The 18,505-nt window shown below is 41.8% G+C and overlaps 2 pseudogenes; both read left to right on the top strand.

Moving 5' to 3' along the window:
- The first annotated feature begins 201 nt into the window (after positions 1-201).
- LOC117743229 lies at positions 202-8,761 on the top strand (annotated as a pseudogene).
- A 931-nt stretch (positions 8,762-9,692) lies between these two features.
- LOC117743233 lies at positions 9,693-18,441 on the top strand (annotated as a pseudogene).
- The last annotated feature ends 64 nt before the right edge of the window (positions 18,442-18,505 follow it).

The following is an 18,505-nucleotide window of genomic DNA, read 5'->3' as shown; positions in this document are numbered from 1 at the left end:
CAGTCGGTTTGAACGTGTTGCCTCTTTTACAGAAGACCAAACATGAATAGACAGAGAATGCGCTGTTGCCCACACAAGATGACCGTACTATGTTGTCCTTTGTCATGAATGCAGATTTGGAATAAACTGCTGTTACCACAAGCCTGCTCAGCTCCATGAGATTCATTTGGCCAGGAGACATCTCACAGAGGGTTAGCAAATAACATGATGCTGTTGATTTGCTGTACACAAGTAGCAAATGCTGCCTATAATTCAGGGTGTCCATACATGTGCTATTACGATGTAAAAGTACTGTGTTTGTGTGTATCGATTTAGCCTACTTGGTGATGCAGTCCTTTTTTATACTCCAGATTTCTGGAGAGTGGTCTCGAGGACTTTTTGTGATCAAACCTGAAGATGAGGACATTCACACTGCCAATGAGCGCAGGCTAAAGGTGAAGTAGAGCGTGTTTGTTTTTCATTAAATGAGTAAAATTGGATTTCATATAATAATAACATGACTGTTCAGGGTTTGTTACATACTGTATATAGTGTTTTGTGACAATGGACATTTCTATGTTTGAGTCCTCTTACTCAATAAGGACGCAGGCATTAAATGATCTTGGGTTTTTCAGTCATCTAATTACAGGATGAATCTATTTTAATTGAAAAATAATATAATTTTTTTTAGTTCAGAACTGCGGTAAGCTCTTATTTTAGAGGTTAATGTTTGCTGTCATTCACCTACTTGTTTTTGCTCTTTTCATGGGATATGTTAAAAAGGAATACAAATAGAATAACGGCAGTCTTATCTTTTAAGTGCCAACATCATCATGGAGCAATTGGAAGAATAATCAACAAGGATAATTTTAGTATTTTTATCCTTTTAGTTATGGGCTATAAACTTAGCAGTATAATGTTTCACTGTTGGGTGATGACTGATGAGCGATGTTGTAATGTAGTCCCTTCACTGCTTGTTTTTCCTTGTTTCAGGAGCTGATAGGTGCACCTGCAGGGAAGCTGCACACTGGCAGGAGCAGAAACGACCAGGTTTGTCTTTCTAATATTAAAGCTGTAGTTGGGTACCTGATAAAGTGAGACGCTCACTGTGCTGTGTGTGTGCACCAGGTTGTGACTGACATGAGGTTGTGGCTGAGAGATGCCATCTCAACCCTGACAGACAATGCCCTACAGCTGATGTCCACCATGGTGGAGCGGGCAGCAGCGTAAGACGGATACACACTGGGACACGCAAACACACACTTGTAGCTGTGCTTTTTAAAAGTTGCCCTATATCCTCTTTCTGAACCTCAGAGAAATTGACGTCCTCTTTCCTGGTTACACCCACATGCAGAGAGCTCAGCCAATCAGATGGAGCCACTGGATTCTCAGGTGACTTTCAATTGAGTGAATCCTACACGTTATATATATTTTTCTATATATATCTCTCTGAATGAGATGATGTTTTGTTCATATCGGTCTTGTGTGTTTGTTTCCCGACTCGCTGGTTGAACCAACCTTCAGTCATGCTGTTGCTCTAAGCAGAGATGTTGACCGACTTCTGGAGATCAAGAAAAGGGTTAATGTTTTACCTCTCGGCAGGTACGCTGTGAACACACACTAACTATCTGACACCGATTTTCACCCACAGAGGGGACCAGTTAATGAGAATGATTACCTTCGCAAAATACTTTTGCGGAGGTTATGTTTTGATCGCTGTGTATTTATTTGTAAATATGTCTGTTTGTTATTCGCATAACTCAAAAAGTATTAAACCGAATCGCATGAAATTTGGTGGGATGATTGGCTGTTTGGCTGTTATCCGGGGACCATTTGATTAGATTTTGGGAGCGATCGGGTCAAAGGTCAAAATCATAAAAATGTCAAAATCATCTTTTTACCATAGCGTTTTTAATTTGTGTCTAATTTGCATGATACTAATGCCAAAATGTTCAGAACTTAATGCCCAATCGTGTGATATCCACCACGACACAATGCCGTCATTACCCTTGTTAGCGAAATGGGGGTCAAAGGTCAGGGACTCACGACCTTCCAAAATGTGCGTTTTGTGTTTTCGGCTGTTTGCAGAGACCTTTTTGCATGATGGTCAACGACTAGGACCGAAACAAATGCTCAAGCAGGACGTTAAATGCTTTCGAGTTGAGAGGCCCCTCGACCACGGTATTCACAGAGGAGGCATTATGATTCAGGCTCCACAGGGGATGGCTCCAGCGAGTTTGGACAGACTATCCACAGCACTGGAGTACACAGGAATCGCCCTCCACACCCACCGAAGGACAATCAACATCGTGACCGTGTACAGGCCTCCATCGCAGGGTCCTACGATTTTCAAAGATCGTCTTCAACAACTAATGACCACACTGGACACAGAAAACCTGACGGTCCTCCTCGGAGATTTCAATTTTGACCTGCTGGACACCCCTAACCATGACATCCTCCAGCTGATGGCTCACCACGGTTTCAGTCAGTGTGTAACCGGACCAACGACTGACCAAGGATCACTGCTGGACCACGTCTACGTCAACCAGCCAGTCACTGTACATGTGGATGTCGTGGACACATATTATTCAGACCACGATATCATTTGCGTCTCTCTGCAAATGTGACTTTTCACCTATGATGAGATGTATTCCTACTTCTAGTTCTTGTATATTATACACAATTATCACTGGTTCATGTATGACTGCACACGCTTAGGTCAGTTAGAATACTACGTTTTATTTTCGGCTGATGTATTGTTAGTAACATCTAGTTCATGTATTGTGTTTCAATAGGAGTATATATGGTGTTGTAAGTCTTCTCAAATTATTCTCAACGCAAACAAAAGTTTCAAAATTAATAAACAAAATCACAGGTATTAATCTTCATGCATTTGGCCTTGATGTTTCAATGGTAATGTTCAGGGAACTTGTTTCACGAACGTCCGGTTTTGGACATGTATGTTCAGGTACTTGTCCAAACAATTAATAAAATACATATCAACAGAACAACCATTTCTGTGTCTTATATCTTCGCAGCACATACAGTCCAAATTGTATCAAATACCACTACATGGTTTTCTTTCGAAATTAATAAATCAAGGCTGATGTTCATACATAATTATTTTGTGATGTTTACCACAATATCTGGTATCAAGTTACATCAATTTACTGTTCCCCACACTCTCATGCCAAGTACCAAAAAGTGGCTGCGGCGAAGGTATGCGCTCTACCGAGTGCCCGTTCTAGTTTGAGTATAGATTATTAACGTGCTATTGAACACCACATTACAGAGTAATAGATGTTGAGCTTGTGAAGCGTTTACTGTCGCGCTGCGACAAACGGCTGTTTTAATAATCTATGAATATATGTATTTAGTTTAATGTGTATTTATTCAGTTTGTTGAATTGATTGATCGTCTATTAATTGGTTTACAGATATTTTGACGACTATTTTGCATTATTAAACGTTTTTAGTCACAGGTGACGTCACGGAAAACACACCCAAAGTTAAGAGGTTACACATGCCTGGAGGTTAAAAGAGGTATTGCTCTGTGCAACAGGATTTTAAAATATATAGATATAACTATATATATATAAAAAAATATTGTTGCATGTGTGTATATATATGTATATTTAAGTATATTTAAGTATATATATATATATATATATATATATATACTTTTATATAACTATATATATATAATATATATAAGTGTGTGTATATATATCCCGTGGCGAGCACAGAAGTCCAATAGCGAGACACCATATATGAATGTATGGTGTGTATATATATATCTATATATATATAGATATATATATATTTATATATATATATATAGTATGTATCGCTCCCCCCCCTCCCACCTCCCCCCTCCCCCCTCTGCTTGCGTGAAGCAACCAGTTGGCACTTCGTCAGCAGTGAAGGAAGTGCACAATGCATCACTCCTACCGCCCCCCCACTCCGACTGCGCGCGTGCCTGCCAGAGAGGGTGTAGGGAGCAGAGTGCCCCCTCCAGCCTCTCCCTCCCCTTACTGTTTGCCCACCGTGCAAGCAGTGGGGGGAGGGGGGAGGGGGGAGGGGGCAGAGATCTAACTCTGCTCCCTCCACCCTCCCCCTCCCCTTACTGTTTGCCCACCGTGCAAGCAGTGGGGGGAGGGGGGAGGGGGGAGGGGGCAGAGATCTAACTCTGCTCCCTCCACCCTCCCCGGTCCCCTTACTGTTTGCCCACCTCGCAAGCAGTAAGGGGAGGGGGAGGGGGGAGGGGGCAGAGATCTAACTCTGCTCCCTCCCCCCTCCCCGGTCCCCTTACTGTTTGCCCACCTCGCAAGCAGTAAGGGGAGGGAGCAGAGTGGAGGGGGCAGAGATCTGGCTCATCTCTGCTCCCTCCACCCTCCCCGGTCCCAGTCTAAGGAGTCTGTTGGAAATCACTTCTATTTATATCTTTGCTTCTGTTTTCCGTGATGTCACTGCCTACGTGGCAGAGTCTTTGATCTCTCTCAGTGACGTCACAGGTGACGTCACTGAGAGAGATCAAAGCCTCAAATAACTGCTATACGCTGCCAGTGACATCATCTGTTCTGAGTTGTGGGGGAGGAGCTACTTTTCTTTTGTTGTATCACTGTTGTGACATCACTGAGAGAGATCAAAGCCTCAAATAACTGCTATACGCTGCCAGTGACATCATCTGTTCTGAGTTGTGGGGGAGGAGCTACTTTTCTTTTGTTGTTATTTGAGTCTTTGATCTCTCTCAGTGACGTCACAGGTGACGTCACTGAGAGAGATCAAAGCCTCAAATAACTGCTATACGCTGCCAGTGACATCATCTGTTCTGAGTTGTGGGGGAGGAGCTACTTTTCTTTTGTTGTTATTTGAGTCTTTGATCTCTCTCAGTGATGTCACAGGTGACGTCACTGAGAGAGATCAAAGCCTCAAATAACTGCTATACGCTGCCAGTGACATCATCTGTTCTGAGTTGTGGGGGAGGAGCTACTTTTCTTTTGTTGTTATTTGAGTCTTTGATCTCTCTCAGTGACGTCACAGGTGACGTCACTGAGAGAGATCAAAGCCTCAAATAACTGCTATACGCTGCCAGTGACATCATCTGTTCTGAGTTGTGGGGGAGGAGCTACTTTTCTTTTGTTGTGACATCACTGTTGTGACATCACTGAGAGAGATCAAAGCCTCAAATAACTGCTATACGCTGCCAGTGACATCATCTGTTCTGAGTTGTGGGGGAGGAGCTACTTTTCTTTTGTTGTGACATCAGAATAAACTGATGTCACTGGTAGCAGTTATTTGAGTCACAGGTGACGTCACGGAAAACACACCCAAAGTTATAAATAGAAGTGACTTCCACCAGACTTCTTAGACGGGGACCGGGGAGGGTGGAGGGAGCAGAGTAGAATCTCTGCCCCCTCCACCCTCCCCCCTCCCCTTACTGCTTGCACGGTGGGCAAACGGTAAGGGGAGGGGGGAGGGTGGAGGGGGCAGAGACGCCACTCTGCTCCCTCCACCCTCTCTGGCAGGCGCACAAGCGGTGGGGGGAGGGGGGAGGTTGGAGGGATGCATACTGTATATTTACATATACAGTATGCATCCCTCCAACCTTACTGCTTGCGCGGGGTGCAAACAGTAAGGGGTATATATATATATATATATATATATATATATATATATATACACATTATATATATATATATATATATATATATATATATATATATATATATATATATACACATCATATATATATATACACACCATATATATACAGTATGTATCTCTGGCCTGAATGTTACCATAGTGCAGCAGACAGATAGAAAACCTCTTTAATTTCTTAAAAGTTGGTTTAATTTAGTTTTTGGCCAGAAGATGAACCATCTAGGCGCATCTCGCCCCTCCCCCTCCCCTTACTGTTTGCACCCCGCAGTTGTTGTTGTTTTCAGTGGCGCCATCGCTGGAACCCCATTCGACATCGACAGGGAGCTGCTGCGGAAAGGTCAGGCTACTAAAATACTACCAGATTATTAGTCTCCTGTCAAACGTGCACTCATGAGGCAGCTGTCTTTTGTGTCTTGTTTGTTAATGAAATGCGTATTTCACATCTCCTCATCGGTAGAGTTGGAGTTTGATAGCATCAGTCTTAACAGCATGGATGCCACGGGCCAACGGGACTTTGTGGGTACGTAAACCATACATGAGTGTCAGCTCTCATCTATTACAATGAAATGGCCCTTTTTCTGTTTTCCTAAGTGACCTCTTGTTTGCATGTGTGTTTCTTTAGCGGAGTTCTTGTTCTGGGCTTCGTTGTGTTTGACCCATCTCAGTAAGATGGCCGAGGACCTGATGCTGTACAGCACAAAAGAGTTCTCCTTTATCTCTCTCTCTGACGCTTACAGGTGAGTTTAGCTTTTATTACGTGGTCCTTAATTTACAGTTTGCTTATGTTCTTAAGGCTGCACACACTTTAAAACATTAATTTGTGGTTATTTACTTCTCCATGTGTGCATTAATTAATATTTAATATGTTTAAAGCTCTGGGTGAATTTTAATGGTGAGTGATGTTTGTAAAACATTGATTACTGCACTTGATGATAAATGTGTACATCTGATCATTTTAATAGAAATTCATTAATGTAACCTTTTTTTTGTCAAATGTCAAAATGTGTGATATATTTGTATAATTTCATCAAACATATGTGATTAGACACGGTTGCTTCCTGTTTCAATGCCAAAATAAATCCTTTTCTAATCTTTTACTGATCATAAAAGGATGAATGTGTCAATGTGCATCGACCGCAGACTTTTCACTCTGTCCACCATCAGCTAGAAGCTTTTGTCTGTAAGATCAGATCCTTCATGGGACTTTCTGCAGAATCAAAGCTTTCTTGTCAAACTTTTGACTTTCCGTATTTCAGTGTGCTGGGTTCATGATGACACTGAAGGGCCTGCCCAGCAGCTACAACAAAGACCTGCAGGTATGAAAGTGTGTCTTTGTGCTTTCACTTCATAAAAGGACTTTCTCTCTAACTTTACACACTGTCCTTCTTCACCAGGAGGACAAGGAGGCCATGTTTGACTGCTATGATACGGTTCACGCTGTGCTGCAGGTGACAACTGGAGTCATGTCAACTCTCAAGGTCAGAGACTTAAAACATTATTTTGAAAAAAACTTGGTTGTGACTACTTGCTTTTACTTTTATATAAAACCTTTTTCTTTTTTGTTACACCCAAGAAAAAAAGTGTTCAGAGTCTGTCACTGTTTGTCGTTGCATTGTCAGAGGCACATAATGTAGAAACCATGCATGTATAAAGAAGGTGATATTTACAACATCCCAGATTCACCAATTTCACAGCACTGCAAACTATTTCCTGATCTTGGTTTGATAGCCTTTTAATGTTCCTCCTGTAAAAAGCAGCATTGTCGACTTGTAACAAACATTAAAAGAGGAGAAAATGTATTCAAACTGATTTGGATTCAATTAGATTGTCGGCTGACAATAAGTGATTTTCCTTTCAAAAGACAACATGACAATGATTCTGTTTTCGTTGATGTTTTAGATTAACCAGAGTGTGATGGAAGCCGCTCTCAGTTCGGACATGTTGGCTACTGACTTGGCCTACTACCTTGTGAGGAAGGGGGTGAGTGGTGTTTAGCTATACTCCCATTCAAATGCAAATTGCAAGAGTATTTTAATTTTTTTACCAAATTTGATTCTAAATAATCTGAAGCTGAAGAAGGAGGCCTTTCGAGCCTGATTGGTCGAGGGGTCTCCTGAAGCAGCTGACGGGTACCGGCAAGCCAGAAGAGCTACAGCTGCGGACAAAAGAACTAATATATGATTTAATGTGTATTTGTGTGTAATCGTGTGTTATTCTGTGTTGCAGGTGCCGTTCAGAGAGGCCCATGGTATTTCAGGTAAAGCTGTGTTTGCAGCTGAATCCAAAAATATCGCCCTGAATCAACTCACTGTGGGTGACCTGAGTGCTGTTAGGTGACTCTCTTCTTCTCATTCTAACATTAAACACCTTGTTTAATGAAACAGGATTGTTAGGATTTTCTACAACAGCCATTTAGATTTTCTCAATTTACCCTCTCTTTCTCCATTTCAGCCCTCTGTTTGGAAGTGACGTATCCTCAGTGTGGGACTACAGGAGCAGTGTGGAGCAGTACAGCGCCCCCGGAGGCACAGCCAAGTGTAGCGTTGCTGCACAGGTAGAACACCTGAGGAACTGGCTCCATGTTTTAGTTTGTACTGCAGAACGCCCTGTGGATTTTCACTCCGATGCCTCTCGACAACCTGTTCACGGTTTTTAGTTGGAACTATAAAGCATGGATCCGCCTTTTTCGGAGAATCATCAGGATGCTCAATAATGCAAATTCCTCCACTTTGGGGAAGGAATCCGAAGTGTGTTAACAGAACATCAGGCAATGTCTGATCAGCACCGATCCTCAACAACGCCCAGTCATGCTTGTGCCCTGACGCATCATGGCAGTTTTCAAATCCAGCAACTTCTTCCACTTCTACTCCTGACTCCATCTGGCCTACACTTTCATAAGAGAAATCGACTGTGAGCTTCTCATTAAGCTGCCCTGTACTCTCATTTTTTCTTTTTCAGGCTGAGTTGTAATGACAGACAAGAAGGTGATGTAGTATCTTACCAACAAGAAAAGGTCATACAAATTATTAACTGTTACAGTACACATGGAATCCTCATTATCAATGATATGTATTGTGATTTACTAATGACACCGCAATAAAAACCACAGATGTAACATGGCCATTAGTCTTTTTTGCGTGTGGCATGACAACATTGTATTAAACCTATCCAACCAGTGTGTGCACCTCTTTTGTTACTGGAGCACCTATATCTCGCTCACTCTTATACACAAAACTTAAGAGACCAAACGAAACCTAATGTGCATCGTATTAAACCAAGGAATGTATAACCTATTAACCAAATTAATAACAATACATATGCCTAAAATAATATTAGATTTCAACAAAATAGTAAATGCCGATTTTGTATAACTTAAAATTGGCATGATGCCCTATTACATATTTATATAATCAGCAACTCATATCCAAGCAACCAATACCACAGATAAAGTGTTTTGTCATTACTTTAGGCTAATGTGAGTAATATGTAAATGTGTTCGATACACACGGCTATACCTAACCGCTGGTTGTACAGTGGTTATAGGAACACCGTCCACTCTGACTTGGGGACAACTTGACTTGTAAGTGTAAAGATAAGTTAAACAATAGTCAGAAGACACCTATTACTTTTGTTTCGTTGTTTCTATATATGTTTCTTATTCATATTCTCGCTATAAAGTCCACTGCAACAGTCTCACAAAAAAAGAAGTTACACAAGAATATTCTGTTAACAAGATACGGTTTACAGAATGTTTACCTAAATTAACCGAAAACGTAGATTATTAAGAACCAGTATGATAATAGTACAATATATATTTAGTTTGAACTCACCAAAACAGGTATAATCAAACAGTCGGTTTGAACGTGTTGCCTCTTTTACAGAAGACCAAACATGAATAGACAGAGAATGCGCTGTTGCCCACACAAGATGACCGTACTATGTTGTCCTTTGTCATGAATGCAGATTTGGAATAAACTGCTGTTACCACAAGCCTGCTCAGCTCCATGAGATTCATTTGGCCAGGAGACATCTCACAGAGGGTTAGCAAATAACATGATGCTGTTGATTTGCTGTACACAAGTAGCAAATGCTGCCTATAATTCAGGGTGTCCATACATGTGCTATTACGATGTAAAAGTACTGTGTTTGTGTGTATCGATTTAGCCTACTTGGTGATGCAGTCCTTTTTTATACTCCAGATTTCTGGAGAGTGGTCTCGAGGACTTTTTGTGATCAAACCTGAAGATGAGGACATTCACACTGCCAATGAGCGCAGGCTAAAGGTGAAGTAGAGCGTGTTTGTTTTTCATTAAATGAGTAAAATTGGATTTCATATAATAATAACATGACGGTTCAGGGTTTGTTACATACTGTATATAGTGTTTTGTGACAATGGACATTTCTATGTTTGAGTCCTCTTACTCAATAAGGACGCAGGCATTAAATGATCTTGGGTTTTTCAGTCATCTAATTACAGGATGAATCTATTTTAATTGAAAAATAATATAATTTTTTTTAGTTCAGAACTGCGGTAAGCTCTTATTTTAGAGGTTAATGTTTGCTGTCATTCACCTACTTGTTTTTGCTCTTTTCATGGGATATGTTAAAAAGGAATACAAATAGAATAACGGCAGTCTTATCTTTTAAGTGCCAACATCATCATGGAGCAATTGGAAGAATAATCAACAAGGATAATTTTAGTATTTTTATCCTTTTAGTTATGGGCTATAAACTTAGCAGTATAATGTTTCACTGTTGGGTGATGACTGATGAGCGATGTTGTAATGTAGTCCCTTCACTGCTTGTTTTTCCTTGTTTCAGGAGCTGATAGGTGCACCTGCAGGGAAGCTGCACACTGGCAGGAGCAGAAACGACCAGGTTTGTCTTTCTAATATTAAAGCTGTAGTTGGGTACCTGATAAAGTGAGACGCTCACTGTGCTGTGTGTGTGCACCAGGTTGTGACTGACATGAGGTTGTGGCTGAGAGATGCCATCTCAACCCTGACAGACAATGCCCTACAGCTGATGTCCACCATGGTGGAGCGGGCAGCAGCGTAAGACGGATACACACTGGGACACGCAAACACACACTTGTAGCTGTGCTTTTTAAAAGTTGCCCTATATCCTCTTTCTGAACCTCAGAGAAATTGACGTCCTCTTTCCTGGTTACACCCACATGCAGAGAGCTCAGCCAATCAGATGGAGCCACTGGATTCTCAGGTGACTTTCAATTGAGTGAATCCTACACGTTATATATATTTTTCTATATATATCTCTCTGAATGAGATGATGTTTTGTTCATATCGGTCTTGTGTGTTTGTTTCCCGACTCGCTGGTTGAACCAACCTTCAGTCATGCTGTTGCTCTAAGCAGAGATGTTGACCGACTTCTGGAGATCAAGAAAAGGGTTAATGTTTTACCTCTCGGCAGGTACGCTGTGAACACACACTAACTATCTGACACTGATTTTCACCCACAGAGGGGACCAGTTAATGAGAATGATTACCTTCGCAAAATACTTTTGCGGAGGTTATGTTTTGATCGCTGTGTATTTATTTGTAAATATGTCTGTTTGTTATTCGCATAACTCAAAAAGTATTAAACCGAATCGCATGAAATTTGGTGGGATGATTGGCTGTTTGGCTGTTATCCGGGGACCATTTGATTAGATTTTGGGAGCGATCGGGTCAAAGGTCAAAATCATAAAAATGTCAAAATCATCTTTTTACCATAGCGTTTTTAATTTGTGTCTAATTTGCATGATACTAATGCCAAAATGTTCAGAACTTAATGCCCAATCGTGTGATATCCACCACGACACAATGCCGTCATTACCCTTGTTAGCGAAATGGGGGTCAAAGGTCAGGGACTCACGACCTTCCAAAATGTGCGTTTTGTGTTTTCGGCTGTTTGCAGAGACCTTTTTGCATGATGGTCAACGACTAGGACCGGAACAAATGCTCAAGCAGGACGTTAAATGCTTTCGAGTTGAGAGGCCCCTCGACCACGGTATTCACAGAGGAGGCATTATGATTCAGGCTCCACAGGGGATGGCTCCAGCGAGTTTGGACAGACTATCCACAGCACTGGAGTACACAGGAATCGCCCTCCACACCCACCGAAGGACAATCAACATCGTGACCGTGTACAGGCCTCCATCGCAGGGTCCTACGATTTTCAAAGATCGTCTTCAACAACTAATGACCACACTGGACACAGAAAACCTGACGGTCCTCCTCGGAGATTTCAATTTTGACCTGCTGGACACCCCTAACCATGACATCCTCCAGCTGATGGCTCACCACGGTTTCAGTCAGTGTGTAACCGGACCAACGACTGACCAAGGATCACTGCTGGACCACGTCTACGTCAACCAGCCAGTCACTGTACATGTGGATGTCGTGGACACATATTATTCAGACCACGATATCATTTGCGTCTCTCTGCAAATGTGACTTTTCACCTATGATGAGATGTATTCCTACTTCTAGTTCTTGTATATTATACACAATTATCACTGGTTCATGTATGACTGCACACGCTTAGGTCAGTTAGAATACTACGTTTTATTTTCGGCTGATGTATTGTTAGTAACATCTAGTTCATGTATTGTGTTTCAATAGGAGTATATATGGTGTTGTAAGTCTTCTCAAATTATTCTCAACGCAAACAAAAGTTTCAAAATTAATAAACAAAATCACAGGTATTAATCTTCATGCATTTGGCCTTGATGTTTCAATGGTAATGTTCAGGGAACTTGTTTCACGAACGTCCGGTTTTGGACATGTATGTTCAGGTACTTGTCCAAACAATTAATAAAATACATATCAACAGAACAACCATTTCTGTGTCTTATATCTTCGCAGCACATACAGTCCAAATTGTATCAAATACCATTACATGGTTTTCTTTCGAAATTAATAAATCAAGGCTGATGTTCATACATAATTATTTTGTGATGTTTACCACAATATCTGGTATCAAGTTACATCAATTTACTGTTCCCCACACTCTCATGCCAAGTACCAAAAAGTGGCTGCGGCGAAGGTATGCGCTCTACCGAGTGCCCGTTCTAGTTTGAGTATAGATTATTAACGTGCTATTGAACACCACATTACAGAGTAATCGATGTTGAGCTTGTGAAGCGTTTACTGTCGCGCTGCGACAAACGGCTGTTTTAATAATCTATGAATATATGTATTTAGTTTAATGTGTATTTATTCAGTTTGTTGAATTGATTGATCGTCTATTAATTGGTTTACAGATATTTTGACGACTATTTTGCATTATTAAACGTTTTTAGTCACAGGTGACGTAACGGAAAACACACCCAAAGTTAAGAGGTTACACATGCCTGGAGGTTAAAAGAGGTATTGCTCTGTGCAACAGGATTTTAAAATATATAGATATAACTATATATATATAAAAAAATATTGTTGCATGTGTGTATATATATGTATATTTAAGTATATTTAAGTATATATATATATATATATATATATATACTTTTATATAACTATATATATATAATATATATAAGTGTGTGTATATATATCCCGTGGCGAGCACAGAAATCCAATAGCGAGACACCATATATGAATGTATGGTGTGTATATATATATATATATATATATATATATATATTTATATATATATATATAGTATGTATCGCTCCCCCCCTCCCACCTCCCCCCTCCCCCCTCTGCTTGCGTGAAGCAACCAGTTGGCACTTCGTCAGCAGTGAAGGAAGTGCACAATGCATCACTCCTACCGCCCCCCCACTCCGACTGCGCGCGTGCCTGCCAGAGAGGGTGTAGGGAGCAGAGTGCCCCCTCCAGCCTCTCCCTCCCCTTACTGTTTGCCCACCGTGCAAGCAGTGGGGGGAGGGGGGAGGGGGGAGGGGGCAGAGATCTAACTCTGCTCCCTCCACCCTCCCCCTCCCCTTACTGTTTGCCCACCGTGCAAGCAGTGGGGGGAGGGGGGAGGGGGGAGGGGGCAGAGATCTAACTCTGCTCCCTCCACCCTCCCCGGTCCCCTTACTGTTTGCCCACCTCGCAAGCAGTAAGGGGAGGGGGAGGGGGGAGGGGGCAGAGATCTAACTCTGCTCCCTCCCCCCTCCCCGGTCCCCTTACTGTTTGCCCACCTCGCAAGCAGTAAGGGGAGGGAGCAGAGTGGAGGGGGCAGAGATCTGGCTCATCTCTGCTCCCTCCACCCTCCCCGGTCCCAGTCTAAGGAGTCTGTTGGAAATCACTTCTATTTATATCTTTGCTTCTGTTTTCCGTGATGTCACTGCCTACGTGGCAGAGTCTTTGATCTCTCTCAGTGACGTCACAGGTGACGTCACTGAGAGAGATCAAAGCCTCAAATAACTGCTATACGCTGCCAGTGACATCATCTGTTCTGAGTTGTGGGGGAGGAGCTACTTTTCTTTTGTTGTTATTTGAGTCTTTGATCTCTCTCAGTGACGTCACAGGTGACGTCACTGAGAGAGATCAAAGCCTCAAATAACTGCTATACGCTGCCAGTGACATCATCTGTTCTGAGTTGTGGGGGAGGAGCTACTTTTCTTTTGTTGTTATTTGAGTCTTTGATCTCTCTCAGTGACGTCACAGGTGACGTCACTGAGAGAGATCAAAGCCTCAAATAACTGCTATACGCTGCCAGTGACATCATCTGTTCTGAGTTGTGGGGGAGGAGCTACTTTTCTTTTGTTGTGACATCAGAATAAACTGATGTCACTGGTAGCAGTTATTTGAGTCTTTGATCTCTCTCAGTGACGTCACAGGTGACGTCACTGAGAGAGATCAAAGCCTCAAATAACTGCTATACGCTGCCAGTGACATCATCTGTTCTGAGTTGTGGGGGAGGAGCTACTTTTCTTTTGTTGTTATTTGAGTCTTTGATCTCTCTCAGTGACGTCACCTGTGACGTCACTGAGAGAGATCAAAGCCTCAAATAACTGCTATACGCTGCCAGTGACATCATCTGTTCTGAGTTGTGGGGGAGGAGCTACTTTTCTTTTGTTGTTATTTGAGTCTTTGATCTCTCTCAGTGACGTCACCTGTGACGTCACTGAGAGAGATCAAAGCCTCAAATAACTGCTATACGCTGCCAGTGACATCATCTGTTCTGAGTTGTGGGGGAGGAGCTACTTTTCTTTTGTTGTGACATCACTGTTGTGACATCACTGAGAGAGATCAAAGCCTCAAATAACTGCTATACGCTGCCAGTGACATCATCTGTTCTGAGTTGTGGGGGAGGAGCTACTTTTCTTTTGTTGTGACATCAGAATAAACTGATGTCACTGGTAGCAGTTATTTGAGTCACAGGTGACGTCACGGAAAACACACCCAAAGTTATAAATAGAAGTGACTTCCACCAGACTTCTTAGACGGGGACCGGGGAGGGTGGAGGGAGCAGAGTAGAATCTCTGCCCCCTCCACCCTCCCCCCTCCCCTTACTGCTTGCACGGTGGGCAAACGGTAAGGGGAGGGGGGAGGGTGGAGGGGGCAGAGACGCCACTCTGCTCCCTCCACCCTCTCTGGCAGGCGCACAAGCGGTGGGGGGAGGGGGGAGGTTGGAGGGATGCATACTGTATATTTACATATACAGTATGCATCCCTCCAACCTTACTGCTTGCGCGGGGTGCAAACAGTAAGGGGTATATATATATATATATATATATATACACATTATATATATATATATATATATATATATATATATATATATATATATATATATATTTATATATACACATCATATATATATATACACACCATATATATACAGTATGTATCTCTGGCCTGAATGTTACCATAGTGCAGCAGACAGATAGAAAACCTCTTTAATTTCTTAAAAGTTGGTTTAATTTAGTTTTTGGCCAGAAGATGAACCATCTAGGCGCATCTCGCCCCTCCCCCTCCCCTTACTGTTTGCACCCCGCAGTTGTTGTTGTTTTCAGTGGCGCCATCGCTGGAACCCCATTCGACATCGACAGGGAGCTGCTGCGGAAAGGTCAGGCTACTAAAATACTACCAGATTATTAGTCTCCTGTCAAACGTGCACTCATGAGGCAGCTGTCTTTTGTGTCTTGTTTGTTAATGAAATGCGTATTTCACATCTCCTCATCGGTAGAGTTGGAGTTTGATAGCATCAGTCTTAACAGCATGGATGCCACGGGCCAACGGGACTTTGTGGGTACGTAAACCATACATGAGTGTCAGCTCTCATCTATTACAATGAAATGGCCCTTTTTCTGTTTTCCTAAGTGACCTCTTGTTTGCATGTGTGTTTCTTTAGCGGAGTTCTTGTTCTGGGCTTCGTTGTGTTTGACCCATCTCAGTAAGATGGCCGAGGACCTGATGCTGTACAGCACAAAAGAGTTCTCCTTTATCTCTCTCTCTGACGCTTACAGGTGAGTTTAGCTTTTATTACGTGGTCCTTAATTTACAGTTTGCTTATGTTCTTAAGGCTGCACACACTTTAAAACATTAATTTGTGGTTATTTACTTCTCCATGTGTGCATTAATTAATATTTAATATGTTTAAAGCTCTGGGTGAATTTTAATGGTGAGTGATGTTTGTAAAACATTGATTACTGCACTTGATGATAAATGTGTACATCTGATCATTTTAATAGAAATTCATTAATGTAACCTTTTTTTTGTCAAATGTCAAAATGTGTGATATATTTGTATAATTTCATCAAACATATGTGATTAGACACGGTTGCTTCCTGTTTCAATGCCAAAATAAATCCTTTTCTAATCTTTTACTGATCATAAAAGGATGAATGTGTCAATGTGCATCGACCGCAGACTTTTCACTCTGTCCACCATCAGCTAGAAGCTTTTGTCTGTAAGATCAGATCCTTCATGGGACTTTCTGCAGAATCAAAGCTTTCTTGTCAAACTTTTGACTTTCCGTATTTCAGTGTGCTGGGTTCATGATGACACTGAAGGGCCTGCCCAGCAGCTACAACAAAGACCTGCAGGTATGAAAGTGTGTCTTAGTGCTTTCACTTCATAAAAGGACTTTCTCTCTAACTTTACACACTGTCCTTCTTCACCAGGAGGACAAGGAGGCCATGTTTGACTGCTATGATACGGTTCACGCTGTGCTGCAGGTGACAACTGGAGTCATGTCAACTCTCAAGGTCAGAGACTTAAAACATTATTTTGAAAAAAACTTGGTTGTGACTACTTGCTTTTACTTTTATATAAAACCTTTTTCTTTTTTGTTACACCCAAGAAAAAAAGTGTTCAGAGTCTGTCACTGTTTGTCGTTGCATTGTCAGAGGCACATAATGTAGAAACCATGCATGTATAAAGAAGGTGATATTTACAACATCCCAGATTCACCAATTTCACAGCACTGCAAACTATTTCCTGATCTTGGTTTGATAGCCTTTTAATGTTCCTCCTGTAAAAAGCAGCATTGTCGACTTGTAACAAACATTAAAAGAGGAGAAAATGTATTCAAACTGATTTGGATTCAATTAGATTGTCGGCTGACAATAAGTGATTTTCCTTTCAAAAGACAACATGACAATGATTCTGTTTTCGTTGATGTTTTAGATTAACCAGAGTGTGATGGAAGCCGCTCTCAGTTCGGACATGTTGGCTACTGACTTGGCCTACTACCTTGTGAGGAAGGGGGTGAGTGGTGTTTAGCTATACTCCCATTCAAATGCAAATTGCAAGAGTATTTTAATTTTTTTACCAAATTTGATTCTAAATAATCTGAAGCTGAAGAAGGAGGCCTTTCGAGCCTGATTGGTCGAGGGGTCTCCTGAAGCAGCTGACGGGTACCGGCAAGCCAGAAGAGCTACAGCTGCGGACAAAAGAACTAATATATGATTTAATGTGTATTTGTGTGTAATCGTGTGTTATTCTGTGTTGCAGGTGCCGTTCAGAGAGGCCCATGGTATTTCAGGTAAAGCTGTGTTTGCAGCTGAATCCAAAAATATCGCCCTGAATCAACTCACTGTGGGTGACCTGAGTGCTGTTAGGTGACTCTCTTCTTCTCATTCTAACATTAAACACCTTGTTTAATGAAACAGGATTGTTAGGATTTTCTACAACAGCCATTTAGATTTTCTCAATTTACCCTCTCTTTCTCCATTTCAGCCCTCTGTTTGGAAGTGACGTATCCTCAGTGTGGGACTACAGGAGCAGTGTGGAGCAGTACAGCGCCCCCGGAGGCACAGCCAAGTGTAGCGTTGCTGCACAGGTAGAACACCTGAGGAACTGGCTCCATGTTTTAGTTTGTACTGCAGAACGCCCTGTGGATTTTCACTCCGATGCCTCTCGACAACCTGTTCACGGTTTTTAGTTGGAACTATAAAGCATGGATCCGCCTTTTTCGGAGAATCATCAGGATGCTCAATAATGCAAATTCCTCCACTTTGGGGAAGGAATCCGAAGTGTGTTAACAGAACATCAGGCAATGTCTGATCAGCACCGATCCTCAACAACGCCCAGTCATGCTTGTGCCCTGACGCATCATGGCAGTTTTCAAATCCAGCAACTTCTTCCACTTCTACTCCTGACTCCATCTGGCCTACACTTTCATAAGAGAAATCGACTGTGAGCTTCTCATTAAGCTGCCCTGTACTCTCATTTTTTCTTTTTCAGGCTGAGTTGTAATGACAGACAAGAAGGTGATGTAGTATCTTACCAACAAGAAAAGGTCATACAAATTATTAACTGTTACAGTACACATGGAATCCTCATTATCAATGATATGTATTGTGATTTACTAATGACACCGCAATAAAAACCACAGATGTAACATGGCCATTAGTCTTTTTTGCGTGTGGCATGACAACATTGTATTAAACCTATCCAACCAGTGTGTGC

This window comes from Cyclopterus lumpus, chromosome 14 (genome assembly GCF_009769545.1).
Source record: "Cyclopterus lumpus isolate fCycLum1 chromosome 14, fCycLum1.pri, whole genome shotgun sequence".
NCBI classification, from domain to species: Eukaryota; Metazoa; Chordata; class Actinopteri; order Perciformes; family Cyclopteridae; genus Cyclopterus; species Cyclopterus lumpus.
This window is presented reverse-complemented; position numbering and strand designations above follow the sequence as displayed.